Here is a 20824-nt window from a genome sequence, read left to right on the forward strand (position 1 = left end):
TTCATACTGTAGTCAAACATACTGCACACTGGCTGTTAAACTGACATTGAGGAGTATAATGTGAGCCGTTATGGAAATGCTCCGTCGGTCTCCCAGAAACCACAACCCTGGGAGAAAGCATCCCACTGATCCAAGCCTCGAAAGTGAGGTTTGATGGATAAAGTGTGCTGAAGCTTCTACCAATCTACCCCCCTGTGTCCCGCACACATCAGTGAGACAGCTTTCATTTGAAGCCCAGAGGCCCGGCAGCTACCAGCACCGATTAACCACAGGACTCTGCTCCCTGAACTTCTGATGGTCCCACAGGCTTACAGGAAAACACGCTTCTCTGTGGTTTAACCAGCCTCTGGTCGCAAATGAGACTCTCCATCGGACTGAATTGTGTCTCGGTCACTCCACTAAGGTGATGAAGTGTCGGAAAGTTCAAAAGCAGTAGTGCTATTAGTAGAAACGTTAGTAGAGGTTGTTTGTGTGACACAGAAGCAGTGTGAATATCAATGGGTGAACTTTAAATTATATGCATTCAGAGGCATTTTAAAATATTTTAATATTGAAACATTTTAAAGGAATAGTTACACTTTTTTTCACACATTAAACAAGTAAGATATAACATGTTGATTAGTGTGTTTAAGAGTTGCTGGTAGGCAGACTTGTTTTACCTTTGGACAGAGCCAGGCTGGCTGTTTCTCCTTGTTTCTTTATGCTAAACTAAGCTGCCGGTGAAGCATAATCTTGACTATACAGATTGGTATCGATGTTCTTATCTAACTCTCTGCAACAAAGCGATTAGGTGTATTTATCACTTTGACAAGCTCACACATTAAAAACCATACACATTTATATGTTATTGTATCCCACTGGGATGATATATTCCCATGTGTCACTACAAGTTTGTATTTAACTGCTTTTGGTGGTGAAGAAGTTAATGTGTAATTATCAAGCTTGGAGGCAAAACAAGCACTAAAGATGTTGGAATATTTCTTAATGAACCTCTAACACCCCCCCAGCTTCTCTTCTTCTCAAAAAGGCTGCAGGTGATGTGAGGATAATTGAATCTTTATATGTGGTGTGTACAGATTATGCCCTGACACCTATAGAAGCCATCACAGACTTGGTTTGATCTGCTAAGTGCATGAGCAAATGTGTATCCCCTCTTCCCGTCACACTGCTTGTATCCTGCTATTGGTTAGGTGTGTGTGCTGGTGCAGTGTGTAAACGCATCATGTGAACGACGGGGCCTTTTGGAAAATGAAAGGGCGACAATAAAGACCAGAACGAGTGGGAGTTGTCAGCAGGTAATGATCGTTGCCAATAAACTGTGAAACACACACACACAGTCACACGATGTTATTGCAGAAATTGCGAGGAGTGAGCCAAGAATAAATTGCCTGTCTGTAACTATTTAAATGCAGCATTAAGTCTTGATTTATGCCCCGTAAACATGCTCCAAATGTTGCAGCTTGCAGCAATTTATGGGGGAAACCGCCGAACTGAATATTTGACTAAATTCCCATTTTAAAACGAATGACCTTGGCTTCATTTTGCTTAAAGGTGCTAAATGTGAGATTGGGAGCATTTCTATTGCCTCCGCACGGCTCTCAACATGGCGACGGCTGAGTTAAGGGTGCTAACAGCGTTAACATTGGAAACAACAACAATAGTGCTGATTGAGCTAACAGTGTTGGAACAGGAGGGTGGAGCTACGCTTCCAGACGGCATTATGTTTGCATTCAGTGTTTCTCACCAAAACTCATTGTGCATGTCCCTGAGGTCTAACAAACACTGTGAATGTGCACATTATTTCTCATTAAACATTTTTAAAGCTGCATTGTTTACGAGTTAGCAGTTTTCTGCTACACTGCCAAGTTTCTTGACGCTTTACTGCATTACGGCGCTGTCGATTGGGACGGCGTCATCAGCTATAAACGCCATGAGAAGCTAGCCAGTGGGGCACACTCACATGCACCAACATGCACTAAAAGCACGCGCGGCCGGCCCGGCGATGTCAACAAAGCACAGACAAGCTTTGATTACAACACACACAGAGGGAGAGTGACTTCTTTCTCTGCTCAGGTACACATTACTCCTCTATATCTTTACATAGACAATAGTTCTGGATATCGTACAGAGCTACTTAAATATTTCTGCTACACAGTTGTTGCATGAGGTGTAGGCCTATGAGCATGAATGCATATGTGCACAGTAGCCTGCCACTTACTTACACACATGCACAATGTGTAGTCAAGTATTGCGCAGATTAATATCCACTGATGACAGCACTCTCTTCAAATTGTAACTTTAATTGCAAGATCTGATGTCCTGGCTCTGTCTCAAAAGCAATAACAGCTCATTACTGCCAAGACTGTGAGGAATGCAGGCGTCATGTTTCTGCTTGACTTAAAGTGGCGTCTTTATCAAGACGTCTCTACAGGTAAGGAAACAAATAGAAAACAATCAGCTGGAGACATCAGACTCCACGCTAAACCTCAACACATAATCTACTGTTGCCGTTTGAACCGCGATAACGAACACACTGACAGAAAAGTCAACCCTCCAACACTAAAACAATCATCAGAGCCAAAACCTCATCATCACCGTCATTACTATCAGTAAATCCCATAAAGGTCGCCCCGGAGCGCAGGGCTGTATTTGAGGCTAACCACCCCTCCGTCTTTACTCACAGTCTTCCGTCATATCCCCCCACACTCACAACATTTAGGAAAGCTGGGGTTTTCTAAATAACTAAAATTAACTCAATGATCTACAATTAACTTAATTGATGCTTCACCAACACCCATTAAACACACATTAGACATCTCACGGTGGAGTTTAACCGCACCAATTACAGGGCTGGGGGAAGGACCTCCATGGAAGAGTGGAGGCGAACATGAAATGTTGTGACGACGGTATGGTGAACGGGGAAGCTGTCAGACTTATGAAGCAGCCGCAGAAAGAATTAGTGAGCCATCTGCTCAACAGTTGCATGCAGGCACCGACGCTGCCTTTAACATGTTTCAGTGCTGATGTTTAATAAAACGTCTCCTCAATGAACAGGTGAGATGTTCAGGGGGGTAAAATGAGGGGAGTGATGAGCCAGTCAGTCTGGGGCCCCGGAGCCACCTGACTATCCGGCTCCGCAGGTAATGCCTGAGACAGATTTCCCCACAACAATAGCTCTGATGACAGCCGAGGCAGACGAGGGGAGGTGGACCAGGAGCTGCACAGTTACACAGGAGACGGACAGAAAGAGGAACTTTCCCCTCTTGTCTGTTATGTAACTGATGAAAGAAGACTGGGAAGCTCTTTGTCAGTCTGAGAGGAGACGCAGAGGAATATGGTTGACCTTTGTGTCCAGGGGCAGCTAATCTGAAAAGCTGATCTGAGTATCTGTGTGAAAGATAGCCATTAGCGACGCTGGCTGCTTGAGCTGACACGGAGCAATTACGCTGCTTTGACAGTGTGTATCAACCATGGAAATATTATATTATAGACACAATAATGAGAGGGAAAGCTCAGGTGGTCGCTCTCTCTCTCTCTCACACCCACACCCACACAAACACACACACACACGCACACACACACACACACACACACACACACACACACACACACACACACCCACGCACACACACACACACACACACACACACACACACACACACTATACACATTATACACCCTCATCCTGCCTCAATCACATCCTCTTAAACTCAGTAAACATGTGGGAGCTGTTAAAGTAGGTTTAATGGCTATTTACTGTGTTTTGGACGCTTCTCATTAAACACATTTTCCACTCGAGGAGAACTAATGTTTTGGAAAACTCTGTTAAATGAAACTCACATCATGGCAACACTTTTGGCACATGTGGCTCATTAATTAAGAGATCTGCCCTCTACAGGATAAACCAAGGAAGTGCAGAGACTTGACTACTGACATGCACTCACACTGTATAGAGCTTTATCTGCTGATGATTTTTCTTCCCAAAACTTTACACCTACAATAACTGACTTTATTTTTGCCACTTTGGGGGCAGCTGAAATAAACTGAAAACACAACACTGACACCTTTTAAGTTAATCTGGCGAACAAAAAGTTGCCTATTTACACATCCAGAAAATACATACCAATTATCATCATCAAAAAGCATCATCATCTGAAGTTGTGTTTCTGGCCATCTATACATTATTTACTGTTTTGGGTCTCCACCAATTCCTGAGAGAAATCTATCTCTAGCTGCTAAATGTTCACTAGTTGCTAACTTTGTTTTTTATTTTAAGTATGTCTGAAACCTTAGTATGAAAATACGCAAATAGCATATACTATTCCCGGTAAAATATTACAGTGGCAAATGCTGGACACTGTGACGGCATAAATATCCCACAATGCAATGCGGTGGTGACGACAGCGTTCATAACAGACATTAATGGACAGCTCTGTAACATCAGTAATGCTTCAAGTGTTTAAAGTGTAAGTATACGATTTCACTTTGCTACGTGTAATATATCTTTAAAATTAGTTCAGACTTTGATTCTCCCATACTTTTTTGGTCACATGAGGTTGGCACAGGTTTCCACGGTTACGCGTCTCCAACTGACAGTAAGCTCTCAGGAAGTGACAACGTAAATTAATCCTCAGTGCATCCCAAAAGATACATACTACTGTTTATTCACACATGTTGAACGATAGTACACATAATGGGTATGTAGTGCATATTATGCAATTTCATACACAGCCTTGGTCCTGGACAGGCAGCGTACAGATAGTTTTTAGAGCGTTTCAGCTGAAAACAGCTGCCTGCTGTAGCCGAAAACGACACTATGACATGAGAGTGAACCAAAACAGTAAAGTTGCTGACCAGAAAACCAAAACAATGATATAAAGCTCCATTGAGTTATTGGGAATGTCTTGCTAGCCCTTTTACTTAAAGAGATACAGAGGTCTATGCAATGCTACATGCATTTTTCTAACATCTGAGAGATTAGTTTATGCCAGAAGGATGAAAGAAGGCCTTATGGGTGGAGTACATCAAACAAGACATAAAGAGAAACAACTTGAGCCCCCCTCCCCTCCTCTGCTCCAGCCACTGAATGCCTCCTCACTGGAGTCCACTGCGGCCCTGGCTGCCAGCTGGAGTACCCCTAACCTTTAACCTCTGACCCCCAGCACCACAGAATTCATCACAGAGCCGTCAGCTCGATGGACTCAGCGGGGAGCGCATCCTACGAAACGTTGTCATGACGACAGAGAGGAGCGACAGTGAATACAGGTGTTATCAGTGAGTACAGGTGTTACAGATGTTCTTCAGATTCTGCTGCCCCTTTCCCTTGATATTCACAGCACATTGTATCCATAAGATCACAGAAATCCTCTCGGTGTCGGTCACACTCTGAATTTGTGTGTGTGTTTGAGTTTGCGTGTCACAGTCCCATCTGTCCTGATGCTCCTGGGTTAAAGAGAGCATCCTGCTGTTCCTTGATGGAAAGCTGCCTGCTACAAAGAGATCCGGTTACAAGAGCGCCGTGCTTTCATCCTTATTAAAGAAACATGTGCCCGCTCTGTGCAGTTATGTCGGCAGATGAAACTTTTTTTTCTCTTCTCTGCTTTTAGTTTTTTTCTCAATATAGATAGATACGATCTGTTGACAGAACTCTCATCTTTTGAGGTTCCTATACGCTCCTTTACGACAAGATATAACAAGATCAGCCTATGAGAGTAGAGGTTAATAAAAGTTATTTGTATCTCAGTGATTTATGCCCCCATTTTTGTGCATCTTCATACTTCAAATACCAATGGTTTCTTTGTTACACAGTCAACGGATAATTACAGACTCCCTGGTGACAAAGAATTTCAAACCCAGCTGACTCATTTAAAATGATTACTTAATCTTTGGTCTTCATCATTTATCCACAACTAATTGGAGCACTGCTTCCAGGGCTGTTTTCATATGCAGACTTGGCATAACAGCAATGCTGTTTCCCATCATAGAGGGACCAATTTGTCTTAAAAACTTCCCCCCAAAAATCTAAGTATCTAAGTTTTCCAGCAATTTACGATTGAAAACCACGTTTTAAGTTTAAAACACAAAACAGATTATTATAAGGCTGATGTCAGGATGAGGACAGGAAGTGGGTGTTAGTATTACAATCATTACAAAGACAGATTAGAACAATTGTTTTATATTTTCTAGGCAAGATCAATGTTTTCCAAGAATGTTACGTTATCTGAATTGCAGGGAAATGTGAATACCATAATAAATAAGACTTTTTAAATTTTACATTTAATGTTTTAAATAAGGCATCTTGGATTTGAAAATATGTGAAGTTGTCGAACTCTTTTTAAGTATGTTTTGATGCTGCTTAAGATTAAATGTGAGGAACATTAGGAGTTAAAATGTTTCTATTTTAATCCAACAATCTCCAAAAATTAAAAAAAATTAAAAAGACTTACAAATGATTATTATTATTATGTTCAATAACATTTATTTTAAGATACAGTATATAAAATGTCCCAATCATCTTATAAAGCAATGCTATTTCCAATATTTAATAACTACTATCAATGTCTATTTGCCCCTTTGTATTCTTTTTGTGCGCGCTCTATGTTCAGTAACTGTGGTGCATCAAAATGACAAATTGTAATCGGATTTGAGGAATCCTGTTACATGTAATGCATCGTTCATCAACTGTAGCCACCATAACAGCCTCCATTCATGCCAGATTGCAAAGTTGCTCATTACACATCATTCAATGCCACGTAAACTACCCTCGGCACAGTCAGAGGATGTGCGTCAGACCACTGAATCGACTCCACTAACAGACTTTCATTTAAGGAAGATGACTGTCCCTAGATGTCTATCTCTGTGTAGTTTGTAGCTGCCTTGCAGCCGCTGCGCTCCCTGACCTCACCTCTCAGTCCCCGCTTTGTTCCCACGCTGTGCCCAGTGGAAAGTCTGGCTCCAACCTTTTCAAACCATAATTACATACCTGGAGAACGCAGACAACAGGGTATTACAGAGAGACACAGCATGAAAGGGAAAAGGCTCACCATCACTGATACGTGATAACTCGCTGCTGTATCTAATTTGCGTTAAAAGACAGCACTAAAAATAAGTCTATTGAATTCATTTCTTATTGGTTTTCTGTCAAACTAAATCAAAATAACAGTGATGTTGATTCTCTCCTCAGTTCCTCGAAATCCCACCAGTTCAACGTTAAAAATAAGCACCAGTGTCACACTGTTACATATGTCTCCAGAGATAAGGTTATTGCTGTTGGACGTGTTTACATAACGCAGATAAAAACAACTACAGATACTGTACAGTCAAACACTTCAGAGATAGACATGGAGCGGAAGTAAAAGGAAAAGCAGACGCCATATAAGGAGACATGCTGCAGTGTTTATACAGTTCTTCTGTGCTGTGGTAGATATTTCAGATTATGAGAGTAAGATTTAAACTTAACTAAACTGTGAAGATTAATAGGTATAATTTAATTATGATGCAAGTTCTAGTTTCTTTAGTTCCTCATATTATTTAGGCACTGCCAAATGAAAATCACACATTTGTTGAAAGTGATTTCTGGTTTGAAATTTCTCACTGAGCTCAATTTGCTTTTTGATCCAATCACTATTTCATTAGATGTTCAGGCGTCCGAATACAAGCTCATACGTAAATAATCTACCCGAATATAATGGGTGTTTCTTTTATTCACATTTTATTCAGCAGCAGGTTTGGGAGGAGAGAATTGTGATTGTTTGTTGAGCTTTGACTTGAAGCTGTGTGTCACCGCTTGGTGGAAGACATAAGGTCTGAGAAAATATATAATCTCTTCTCTATTGGTCTCTTCATCATTAGTAATGAGATGTGATGAAGTGGAGAAAGTCAGAGATCAAGCACGCAGACAAGGCGTTGAGAGGTCCACAGACCAGACGTAAAGGTTACAGACATGGAATATCAGGAGCTTTTATCACATGAGCGAAACTGTCACAACTGTGAATTTTGCTCAACAAACATATAACACCTCTGTGATCACAGTATTTTTTATCTCAGTAAGGCACCGTACTGAAGACTGTATGTATTGTAATGTATTTCAGTAACTAGTCACACATATCTACTAAAGAGGGTTACTCTTACATTGTTGGTTTACATAGCCCTATGAACTTATCCCTGTGGAAAGACGCTTGCCAGAATGGGATTTCACTAATGTCACTAAATCACTCCCAGCTGGCCAAACTGCAGGAAATGCTTCTTTCGTCTCAAAACCTCAGAGCAAATAGTACATGAAGCGTGGTGCATTCATGAGCATGTTTGTTCTCAGAACTTATGTTAGACTGTCTGTCCTGGATTTCATAGCGTTTAATGTCCTTCAGGGCTGCGGTCACAGTCTGTTTCTGTCAGTCTGCTCGGCCCCTCCGCGCCGCCATGAGAGACCCTATTCACCACTTAACCTTTCAAAAGCGGTCGGCTAACTTCAGAAGGAAAAACGATTCCTGGTTTTAAGAAGGTGCGAGAAATGTCAAATCAGCGAGCGCTGATGTCATAATGATGGCAACAACTGCAGTAAGGTCAGCCACACAGTGACTGTGGGTATAAAGGGTCTAATGGACATTTGAGCAGGCTTCGGTGTCATGCTTGTGAAAGCAGTTTAGCAAAGAGGTAAACAGCTCGGGGCCAGCAATAACAGAGTGGAACTGATTAGAGGAGGAGAAGGAAGGAGGGAGAGAGAGAAAGAAAAGAGAGGAAAAATGAGACAGGGACTGATAGCATCTTCTTACCTAACTTAATTATATTAGACAGCTAAAGGCTCCATAATCTCTCACACGACTGTTTGTTTAAATCTCATGTGAAATGTAAACAATAACAAAAGAGTATGCTGCAGAAATATTTCTGTATTTTGGAGCAGGGCCGGGTAATATAGGCAAAAATCGAAATTACAATCACGTTATTAAACACTAAAGTATTCATAAACACATGGTAAAGATTTAACCTGATGCTCATGCTATTAAGAAACAGGGGTTTTAAAGTTTTACCAGAACAAGTTTCAGAAAAAAACATTCATGCTTAAGTATTTAGATTTCATGCTGAGATATCGCTGTTCCTTTTTCAAAAAAATCTATTTCAAACGACTTCAAACTAACACGTAATTTGTCATAATTAATTAAAACCTGCAATCAACGCAGCCTGTTCTAAAATATCTTGTGGGTTTGGTTACATTGGATTTTGCTCCCCATTCTCTTCTGTAAGGAAAGGTGCGAGACGTATTAGCTGGGACACTAAAAAAGATTAATGACAAAAAAAAGGGTTTGATAAAAAGCTGTAGAATTTTCATACTGTTGCTAGGCCAACAGCCACACTATATGTGACCTCAACAGTTTGCATCTTCCAAGGTATTTTTGTGTTTACGATGTGTTTGATGAGAACATAAATTTCCCCGGGGTGAAACCAACATTTAAATCCAGCATTTCCACAAACTGTGCACAACTTTTCAGAAACAGAACAACAAACATGGCCTCTTCTCTTCTTCGCTGTGCGAGTTGTATCCTACATCCATTTTCAAAGCCTCTCGGAAGCACTTTGCTCAGCGGATGCATTATACTTTCCTTCCCTGATATCTATGCTTGCTAACGTGCAACAGACATTGAGCGATTCCCTCCTCCCCCTCAAATCTGTGTTTGTTAAAAGTTGTGCCTTTAAGAGTCAGAGTTTAAACAGAAAATGGAGTATAAAGACAAACTTCTCTACGCAATTTGTGGATGTAGCTCGTACAGCGAGGAAGAAAACAGCGGCCACGTTTGTAGTTCTGTTTCTTTCGGCATGCAGGCAAATTCATTCGCGATGCCGCTGCTGCCTCGCTTGAGTGACGAGCTAATGCTAAAAGGCAGCTGCATTTTACAAAGTCAGCAAAGTAATTTTTTTGGAGCTACCACGCTCGAGTGCCTTGTACTCAAAATTCAATTATTCATTACAAATTCAGTTTGCTATCACAAGAACTATAATACCCTTCTGTGATTTCAGCACTCCAGACATTACTCTGGGATTCTGTCACATAGCGTTTCCTAAGAAAACTTCAGAGGGAAAAGTCAAAATGTTGTATTTTTTAATCCAGCAGCACATCTTTAAAGCTATTTTGTAATCTCAAAAATGTCTACATTCTGCACAGAATGATCAAATGGGGCAAAAACATGCATCAGAATATAACGGACATAACATATGTTCCAACGAAGAAGAAGAGCACAGCAGAGTGGCGCAGTCTGTGCTTCTTCCTGAGTATACATTTTATCAATCCGGGCAGACAGTAGACATCTGTGAGATCAAGAAAAACAGCTTTGAAGATACAGTTTGCTGCTGGACAACAGGTAAAACATTTAGATTGTTTCCCTCTGTTTGCGTAGGGAGCGGTATGTGAGCAAATCACAGAGTAAATGCAGAGACTGCTAAGGCCTTAAATGGGTTAAAAGAACTATAAGAAACAATTATATATGGAAGAATTCACTCACAATATGATTAGTGAGACAACAACTGTAATGGTGAATTAGCACCAAGTCATAACTTGAAGGCAGAGATTCAGAGAGCCAAGTTGCCAAATTCTATTTCTGTTTTTTGTTGTAGTTTGACAGGATGTGGACATGCTGTAATTACCAACAAAGAGAGCGGATTTCCTTCATCACTCCTCTCTATCCCCACACTATTAAACCCGCTCACTCCATCTCTCATCCCCCTCCCTCGGCTCTCCGTGTGCCAACTCTTCATAAGTCAGTGAAAGCTGTTGCTAATAAAAGTTAAAAAGCAAACTATGAAAAGGAGGTGAGAGGGAGCAGAGGGAGGTGCATTCTTTCCTGCCTGCATGGGAAGAGTTTTGCCGGGGGAGAAAGGGAGATCCAGTGGTCTGGGATTGGAGAGGAGGGGAGCGGGTGGAGAGAGGGGAGGCGTGGATAGGAGCTGAGTGTCACCCCCGTCACCCCAGGACATGGAAAAAAAACATTTTGTTTCATCAGGTTTCAAAGACACAGCAATTACATCAGAGATGCAGGATGACAGGACATCCCTGCTCTGCAGTGGCAGAGAAAGAACCACGCCTTCGAAAAACTTAACAGGGAGAACTCATCCTCTCCTCTCTTCTCTCATCACCTCTCCTCGACATGGCTATAAGCAACACTAAAGCAGCAGCCCAATAGCTCATCTCCATCTTCTCTGTGTCCAGAGAAGGCGGCCATTGTGTGCCCGTTCCTCTCTCCCCAAGTCAGTTTCCTATTGAGGCTCTGAAAGGGCCTTTGAGGGGCCCTGTTTTGGCTGTGCAGCTCACCTGCAGAGGGGAAACTATGGGTCTATTCTAAAGCCCAGCAGCTGCCAGGGCAGAGAAGCTGGCACCCAGTGGGAGAGAGAATAGCGGCCGCAGAGCCTTTCAATATGAAGCCACTTAGTAACAGAAGGCATGTGCCAAGCCTGCAAAAGCCAGAATGAAGAGTCACCCTTTGGAGTTCACTAAATATCAGAAAAGGGTGAGACCCAAACTCCTCTTCACTCCCTTTCTCCCTTATCCACTATGTCGTATATTTGTCTATCTGCTCGTTATCTCACCTCTCTGTTTATGGGATAAGAATCTACAGGTAGTAGGACACAGAGAACACATGGACTGCAAAATATAAAGAGCCTTAGGTCAGGAGGATGGAGGTAAATAATATAGATCAACAGGTAAGATGGTAGAGTGCAACACATCGGCAAACGAGCACACAAAACAGTTCCCTTGTCCATGTTTACGAATAACCGCCGAACTTGTTGTCGTGCGACAGATCAAGCCATGATACCGCTGAGAGGATCCCAGTGGCTGCAGGCATGTGAAGAAGCCTTCACCACACAAAGCCCCTTTTCTGTCAGCAGGCTAGCTCCCACACTGGCGCTAATTTACGATGCCCTCACAGCAATTTCCACAGTCAGAGAAGTTCAATTGTGTTTTCCAGCTCATTAAGCATCAGCACAACAAAGCTTTCATCTTCTCCTTCATCCGCCTCTTCTCTCCCTCCACACATCTTCCTCGCTTTATCCGGATGTCCACTAATCTGCCTCTTAGCATCCAATATAAAAAAGATTAAGTATAAGGTGAAATGGGCTCACTTATTCAAACAATTTTTCTCTTTAATTCTGTTTCTTTGAGGTTTTCTAGTTTTGGTTTGTTTAAAGCGCGGCCCCAAGTCTGAAGGTTCCCCTCATGCAGGCAAAGGGAGAATTTAATGGTTGTTTATTCAGGGGCCTCCGCTGTGCCCTCCCATCTCTTTCAGAGCCTCATGAGACGACGTGGAATCTATTGTAATGTCAGAAGAATCAACTCAGCGTATTTGTTCAGGTTGTCACTGTGCTGAGATCACAGGGGCACACTCACATTCTCACACAAACCTTAAATATATTTTAATTAAACAATATTTTTATGCATCTGTATTCACATATGAGATGAACAAGACAGCTGAAGTACAGCATTAGCCTAAAGTTAAAGAGGCAGGCGTGTGATGGCCTGAGAAATGGCGAACGTCAAAGGGCTATTCCCACCATCTAGAGCCAGCACAGAAATGCCCCCGAGCAAGTCATGTGACCCTAATTTGTTCCAGTTTAGGCTCCTCTGTGGTCAACATTATCAGAGCCACGGGTATAATTATTTACTATAATTTATTGACATCGTCGACATGCCTCGATCGTCTTTTGAAGTCAGTGAGAGTCACAAGCTTTGAGGAAATATGGACAAGTCCTCTCTGAAACTGTCTGCTTTAGATATGTCCAAACTAGTCATTCTCTTTGCACTGATTAGCCATCTATTAAAAGTGGAAGTATAATGTACTAAATAGGCTATAATATATAATAGGGTACTAAATAGTTCTCTTAAATATCGAACGAAATGTTGTTTTTGGTGCACTGTTTTATTCTGGTGGATAATAAGATAAGCCATCTTGTACTTAATATCTCGTTTAGAATGAGATTAACGAAAAAGCGAAAAAGGTATTAAACAAAGTGCTTTTAGCTGCCATCCAATAAAGAAGTTTGACATTTTGGGAAATACGTTTATTTGCTTTCTTTCTTGAGATAAGATCAATACCACTAATACTACCACCAATACATTATTGCACTGTAAATATGAAGCTATACAGCCAGGCTATCCATCTATCAGCACCTCTGAAGCTCACTAACACGTTATACTGTATATTGTTTGTATACTCCGCAGAAAGAGGGAATATAAAAACAACAGGTTGTGGTATGCTTTTGTTAAGTTTAGACAGAGCCAGGCTAGCAGTATCCCCCCGTTTCCAGTCTTTGTGCTAAGCTAAGCTAACCGGCTGCTGGCAAGAAAACTAATAAGCGCATTTCCTAAAATCCAAAATGTAGAACTGTTCCACTTTGTTTTTTGTTTTTTTTATAATGATTAGTGGTCAACTCCCTGTTTGGTACAACATGGTTTGATATAGTCACAAGATCTTTATCAAAGTTGGACATCAAACTTAGTATTAATTCTTAATATTTAACTTATGCAAACTTAAATTTTTACTTTTTCGTAGTCATAACTTTTCAGACTTAGTTAACGTTGTCATCCATTTTCCAGCTCCACGATACTTAGTGTCACATTGTAGTATTCCAATGTATTGTGGCAGGATATATTGTTAAACTTCTGATTATTAGTCTATTATTAGTCTATTTTGTCTTGACTGAAAGAGGTATAACAGTTGAATTAAGAAGTTTTTTTCTGCTGAGTGTCTCAGTGGACCGGTCCTCTCCCAACAGGTGCTGCTGTGTGATTTGTCACAGTTTAAATTGTCACAGCATGTTGCAGTGCAGCTGCCATCACTTGACTGGTTTCAGAGGAGTCAATTGTAATATTGTTGGGAAATGTTTAACCTAATTTGCAAATAGTCAATCGGCAACAGCTGTCACAAACAGCTTGACACAAATCAGTGCGCCATTCTCAGCTTCCAGTGGGCCTAAAGCAAACTGTGTTCAGTACTGTCTCCCAGTGTGCTGCGGTCTGACCTCATTCTGCAATTCATTGAGAGGCAAAGTGGGAAACTGATGCTGAGGCAGCGACATTTGTGAGATGTAATTCACTATAAATCTACACACTGTGTATACTTATAAAGGATGTTGTGGAAACATTCTCCAGTCATTCATTTGGCCACAAATTAGCTCCAAATACTGCAAGGACATACCGATCCTCTGTGTTCCACTGTGAACTACTGGCATGCTCTTATTACACCCAGAGACTTGTTTAGTAGTTTACAGTTTAGCTTCTCTATATTTCAAGACTCAGACACTGCATGGGTTAGAGCTGTACCTCCGAGTGTGTGTGTGTGTGTGTCAGGTTTCTCTTGCTTCCATTAGTCCTGTGATGTCCCCTGCTCCTCTGCTGTCATCACCCTCATACTAACGACGCCTACATCTGCTATCATGGCCAGACAATAAAGAGCCTATGATAATTTGACATCCCTAGCCTCTGTTAGTGGGTCATTCTCTAACATCATCATCATCCTCATTATCATCGCCGAGTGCAGGCTACCATCTGAGTTACCCCCCCTGCTGTCAGCGCCGTCACTGAGCTCACCCTAACCCCTGGCTCGCTCCAGGTCCAGAGAGGGTGTCCGGTTCCCTTTGTCTCCCTCCGTAACCAAACCGCGACAATACAGCAACAATATCTCTGTGTTCACCTGTTAGCACCTGGCACTGCGTGCAAGACTCACTGCCGAGTCCCCGTCAGCCAACCACTCGACTCGCCTCTGTCAGACGCCATGTGGAACGCGCCTTCCTGTCACCAAACCCAATATCCTGCGTACAAAACACACAGAGGCATAATAACCGGCTCGCCGCTCGCCTGTCAACGCTTTCCCCTGGCAGCCGAGTCATGCTAACATATAGAGAATAAATGAAAAGCACTTAACCAATCAACAATCCATCACGTAATTACAAGGGTTTCAAGCATCATCTGCCGTGTGAGTCCCCAGGAAGAAGGAGATTACTAAGATATCATCCTTACAATGAATGCTTCAAGCAGACAACCTCAGCTTATGCTGGTGTACAAATTAACAGTCAAATTAATGGCTGTAGCCCATCTGTATTTTGAGTTGCAATTGCCTGAATTTGCGTCATTCTGGGATCAGACTTTACAACATTGCTGTACAAACAAGTACAACACCATGAGATGTCACGTAGAGACTGTCTGATAGTATTCCCTGGTATTCCCATTTGTACGATTATTGTGTCTTGTGGTCATTTTTCATTTGAGGCATCCCTCAAATTTGGTTGTCTTGTTATGACACACAACACAGAATAAAATGACAAATTATTGTGCCCAAGGATTAGTTTGTTTGGGAATTTGGGGCTAATATTGTGTTGTTTGATCCTGCCTTAAAACTGCTCTCCGCCGATGCCCATGTTGGCAGTAACGAGTAAAGGCAGGGGTATCAGGTCTGTACAATGTGAAGTCCACATCTGAAGGAGAAATGTTGTCCTGTCCACGCTTCCCATTCATTGTCTATGTAAGCCGTGCAATGCATTCTGGTAGCGAAAGTGTTGCGTTGCGTTTCGAGAGACGGACTGTCACTTTGGCCGCTCCTCATTTGCATAAAGTTGAGGTCTAGGCTAATTTATGCAAATGAGGGGCGTCCGGCACAACTCGCCGCCTCTGGAAACTCCCGAAAAACTTTTAAACTAACTGTTGTCGATGTAAAATGAAGACAGATTCAACAAGGCTTATTACTCCCTAAAATGTTTTCAGAAACACATTTCGGTGAACAATTTTCGTAATATACGAGAAAAGAGTTTCCAAACAAGCCTGGGAGAAGGAGCCCACGAGTGAAAGCATTTGTTCAGGTTCCTTGTGGCAGCCCATCAAGCGTCCAATGCTGGGAAGCGAGGCGATCCCTCACGTGCAAAAACGCCCCTGTGGACACCTTTCATTAAGGTATAGCCTACTGTGCTGTTTCGAAAAGCCACACTCTGAGGCAGGGTAGAAAGTGTGCCGTCACAGAGAGCGGTGTGATGTGATAATCAAATGGGGATAATGGCGCACATTTTCTGCAATTGTACACACAAAAAGTGACAGTAATTGTGTGAAGAATGAAACATGGTCAGAAAGGTGTGGGGCGAGGGTGTTTCAGACACTGTTCAACCATCCGACAAGCACTTTGGTTGAAGCATCCTGAGACCTTAAGAGGTCACTCTCAGTAAAGCCTTTTGTCACGTTTGACTCTGTGACACCCTGAGAAATGTCCTGAGGCAAGTTACAAGAAGGATAAAATCTAAGTATGTTATAACGGTGAGCATGTCATGTCAGTGACCTTCATCACAGTCGACAGGTGAGACCCGACCTTGAGTGGGCGCAGCGCGAGCAGCAGCTCACATGACACAATGTGCTGACGGTGGGAAAGGCGAAACAACTAAATCAAGGCTGACGTGTTGTTGCAGTTCCGTTCGAGCACAGATCAGATAAGGAGAAACATCACTAGGAAGACCTCAGGCCCTTCACATCCTCTTGATTGGCATGACTGGGCTGGAGCCAATAGTGTCAAGTCAAGTCAATTTTATTTGTGAGCTTGTAATCTTGTTAAGTGAGCTTGTATGCTTGACTTTATTATTTCAGTAATTAATGTAACGCCCATATCAATCATGCCAATTTATAGTATGACGGCTGCAAGCGTGGTGCTGCGTATAAGCAATGATTGGTGCATAATAAGTAAGTTTAACACAATAAATAGTCCTGAAAATCAACAGTATATCTCATGGAAGTGGTTAATTAGCTTTAGCTTTGCTCATATCAAAGTCCTCACTGTGGACCTTTGATTCTGCCATATGACACAATCATCATATTATGGCAGGTAATGAACTAGTTACAGAAAAATTTAATATTTCTCAAATGATGGTGGAATGATGTGCAAATTAGATGAGGTTCTGGGGTGACCTTAACTCAAGTCTGACTGAAATCTCAGTTGTAGAGAGATTTTACTCGGATTGTGTATAAAATGAGGATGAGACAGAGTAGCTTTGATTCTTTTCCAAACATGATATACCATTAAAATGTCAAGATATATTTTATTTCCGACATTAAAGTGGTAGTGGTACGATTGAGACTCGAGTTGTGACTGGACACTAATGATATTTACATTTGGATATGAGACATGAATTAGTGTTTCAAGACGAGAGACCGATTTTAAGGACACGAGCAAAGCCGACTTGGTCACATCTCTGCGTGAAACGGACCGAATGGTAAATATGATACTTGTGCGTATGAAAATCAACACTTCATTCTGTCTGTGATGATAAAAGAGAATTCATAGAGAGTGTGATTTATTGTAAATGTCAGCATGGAAAGGAAAGTTTGTGATCCCACATCCATTGACATTTTGACATACCAATGTTGGCAGGTCCACTCAGACACAGGATAATGTTCTGTTATGCTTCGCCGGGCAGGCCTCCCGTCTCTTTTAAAGACGATACACTTTCACCGCAAAGTTCCCCGCTGTGTGTTTCATAAATGTTTATCCCACATGACTCTGACCCCCCCCCTCCCCTATAGCTGTAAGCCCTGCCAGCTCTCATGAAAGAGAAAGATTAAAAAAAAAAAAAAAATTAAATATAAAAAGCCTGCTTCGACATGTTTGGTTCGAAAGGAAAACTCTTTTGGAAACCACAATTACCTCTTTAAACAGTTCTCCACTTTGGCAATGCAGCAGAGTTCAGAGAGGTGTGTGTAAGGTTGTCTTTGTGTGTACAAGAGACAGACAGACAGACAGACAGACAGACAGACAGACAGACAGACAGACGGCAGTTGAAGCTTCTAAGTTGAAGTTATAAAAGCAACTAAAATAATGAGCCGAAGAATACCGTAGGAACATTTTCCTAGAACCTGTTTACCAATTACAACTTTCTTTCTTTATCTACTTTTTTTCTTTTTTGACATTTCAATATTATAAATGTTATTGCTCACTAGAGGCTTTGCTCGAGGGATGGCATGACTGCACTATCGTTCTGTTGGTCTGTGGCTCCACCACATTTAAAGGCTGAAATATCTAACAACAACTGTTGGATGGATTGCCGTTCAGTGTTGTACAGACAGTCATGCTGCCCAGAGGGTGAATCCTAAAATCTTAAATGACTTTTCGTCTAGCACCACCAGCAGGTTGACATTTTGGGGTTTTAGTGAAATGTCTCGTCCAATATTGAATGGATTGCCGTGAAAATTGGTACAGACATCCATGGTGCTCAAATGTTGATTCCTAATGACTTTGGTGACCTTTCAGCTAGCGCCATTAACAGGTCAAAGTTTTCACTTATTCCCAGTGAACTATAACATCTACCGAATGAACTGACATCAAATTTTGACCCAAAAATCAGGTTGTTGGTATTGAAAAGTAACACATGGATAGAAATGACGGAGATACTTTTATACACAAAAAACTGTAGCGCTGCACTATATATAGTTTTTCCAAACCAAAATACTCATTGTTCTGGCATGCGCGTGCTACTCAGAGAGAAGTAGGAAATATAATTTACTCACTCATTATAAAACAATGGAAGAGCAACAAAGCATTACGGACAGCCCTACATCCCATTTCAAACAGGAGGAGAGCGAGAGTGGTAATATTCACAGTAAGTAGAGGAGAATGTAATGTTGTTGGGCACTAAATTACAGTCATTGAAAGCTTGTATGGTTACCCAGCGATCTATCACTGTCACACAGAGAGGGAGCGGGGGAGAGAGAGCAGACAGGCGCCAGGCGCAGCAGGATCAAAGCAGAAATGTAGGCTACCTCGGGGAGAGAAACAGTTAACTCCATTTAACCAATTGTTCTACAGACAGACAGACAGTCAGTGTGCTGCTGCAGGCCCAACAACAGAGAGAAAAACTCTCACATATTGGGTTTCACTGAAAATGATTTGACTTGATTTGAAAAGCTGCAAAACAAGGCCAATTTGGATGGGCCTCTTCAATGGGCCTCTGCGACATTAGTTGGGGTTTTACTACCGCTCAAAGGGATCGCAGACAATGAACACAATGGGTTGAAATATAGGCAATACACAGCCGTAGATAATTTGATTACAGGCCACAAGATAGAAATTTATAGTGATAATAACTCTTAAGAGTATAAAAAGTACTGTGAATCACAGCCGGCATTGCCTTACCGCTTTAATGAAACACAGTGATAAACTACTGTAACATATATCAACTTTTCAGACGAGGTCCTACAACAAGTAACTAGTAGCACTATAGTTTTGGCAACATAACGAAAAAGTTGCATACCAGTAAAGTTCTGCAAACTGAATTTTTGGGTGCGTCTTTTGTTAAACCTTCTTTCATTGATTGTTTGGGCACTTAGGGGCAGCGGAACAAGCTGTAAACACAACATTTATCAACATATCATCGATTTATACTTTAGCTTAAGAGCAGTTGCATGTTGCCGCTGAAAACAAGGTTGATGAGAGCGGTGAGACAGACTCAAAACAGTGAAGTTGGGAATGTAAAACCAAAACAATGAGTTGAAAGACGCTAAAATGCTCCGTGAAGCCGAGGGGAACTACAGATGGGTGATAATTCTCTGTTAATATAAAAAATATCAATTACTGCATCTTTACAGTTAGAGTAAGGTATTTAAGTAAAGAGTTTGAGAAGGTGGTATGGTCCACATTTGATTTGTGCATGTCATAACATAGATAACGGAACCCCATATCTGACTATAAAGCGAGGAATCTCAGTCTGTCTGTCTTTCTGTGTGTCCTTCGCATATCTCGAGAATCACTCATCCGATCTACTTCACACTTGGCAGGTGTATTGCTGGGAATCCAGGGGAGTGCTTTGTCGAATTTTGTGTTATTTGGACACGTGACACATTTAATATTAATAAACTTTGAATAAAAAAGCGAACGCACTCTGTTCAGCAGTGGGGGCGGGGCTTCAGGGCTCTGCAGACTGATGAGCATGCCGTCCGCAGCGGGCATGAATGGGCACTGCACTAGTTAGCTAAATTTTCGGTAATCAGAATTAGAGAAAATAAGATAACAAATATGTCAAATTTTTTTTATATAATTTATATTATATATATTAAACATCATTCTTATGTTTCAGCAATATTCAGACCTAGCAAAGAAGTTTATGTACTGAAATGTAAATATATCCATGCAGTCATGATGTTATCTTGCAATGTTTAAAGGGACTGTTTGTAACTTTTTACACGTATAAATCTACCGGGTCGGTTTCCCATGCACGCTCGCATATGCGCACTCGCGTGTGGCTACGCTGTTCAGACTCAGACTCCAACACAAACTACACGGAAGCACCAAAACCTCAAAGTTATATCTAGTGAAGCCCGTCTTGCAAAACAGTGTTGGCCGCGGTCGGAAGACGCAGGGGAGACCGTAGCTTTGGTCTCCAGGGCCGGAGTCTCTGCTGTACTCTGCTCCTCTGCTCCTCTACCTGCTTGCCTTCACTCACACACCGCGCGCGTTCTCGCGCTCCACTCTTACGCGCATGCGCGCGCACACTACACACTGCAAAAGACTTCGCAGCTCTGAGAATATCTAGTGAATGTACAGTGGACGTTTGTGCAGAAATAAATGCTGCAGCTCCTCCAGACCAACAGAGGTTTCCCGTGTCTTGTGAAGTGACGGGGCTCCGCAACGAGAAACGTTATCGTTTCCGACCGGGTGCCGGTGTCTCCCCTGTTCCTGGTCGGGAGGCTGAAGCAGGAAAAGCCAACACTAGGATCAGATCTAAATCATGTTCATGGAGAGACCTTCGTCTGGTCAGCTAACATTACTGCCAAGCAGCTGAAATAAAGAGTGATATTGTGGTTTCAGCTGACGTG

The sequence above is a fragment of the Sebastes umbrosus genome, chromosome 10, assembly GCF_015220745.1.
Source record: "Sebastes umbrosus isolate fSebUmb1 chromosome 10, fSebUmb1.pri, whole genome shotgun sequence".
NCBI classification, from domain to species: Eukaryota; Metazoa; Chordata; class Actinopteri; order Perciformes; family Sebastidae; genus Sebastes; species Sebastes umbrosus.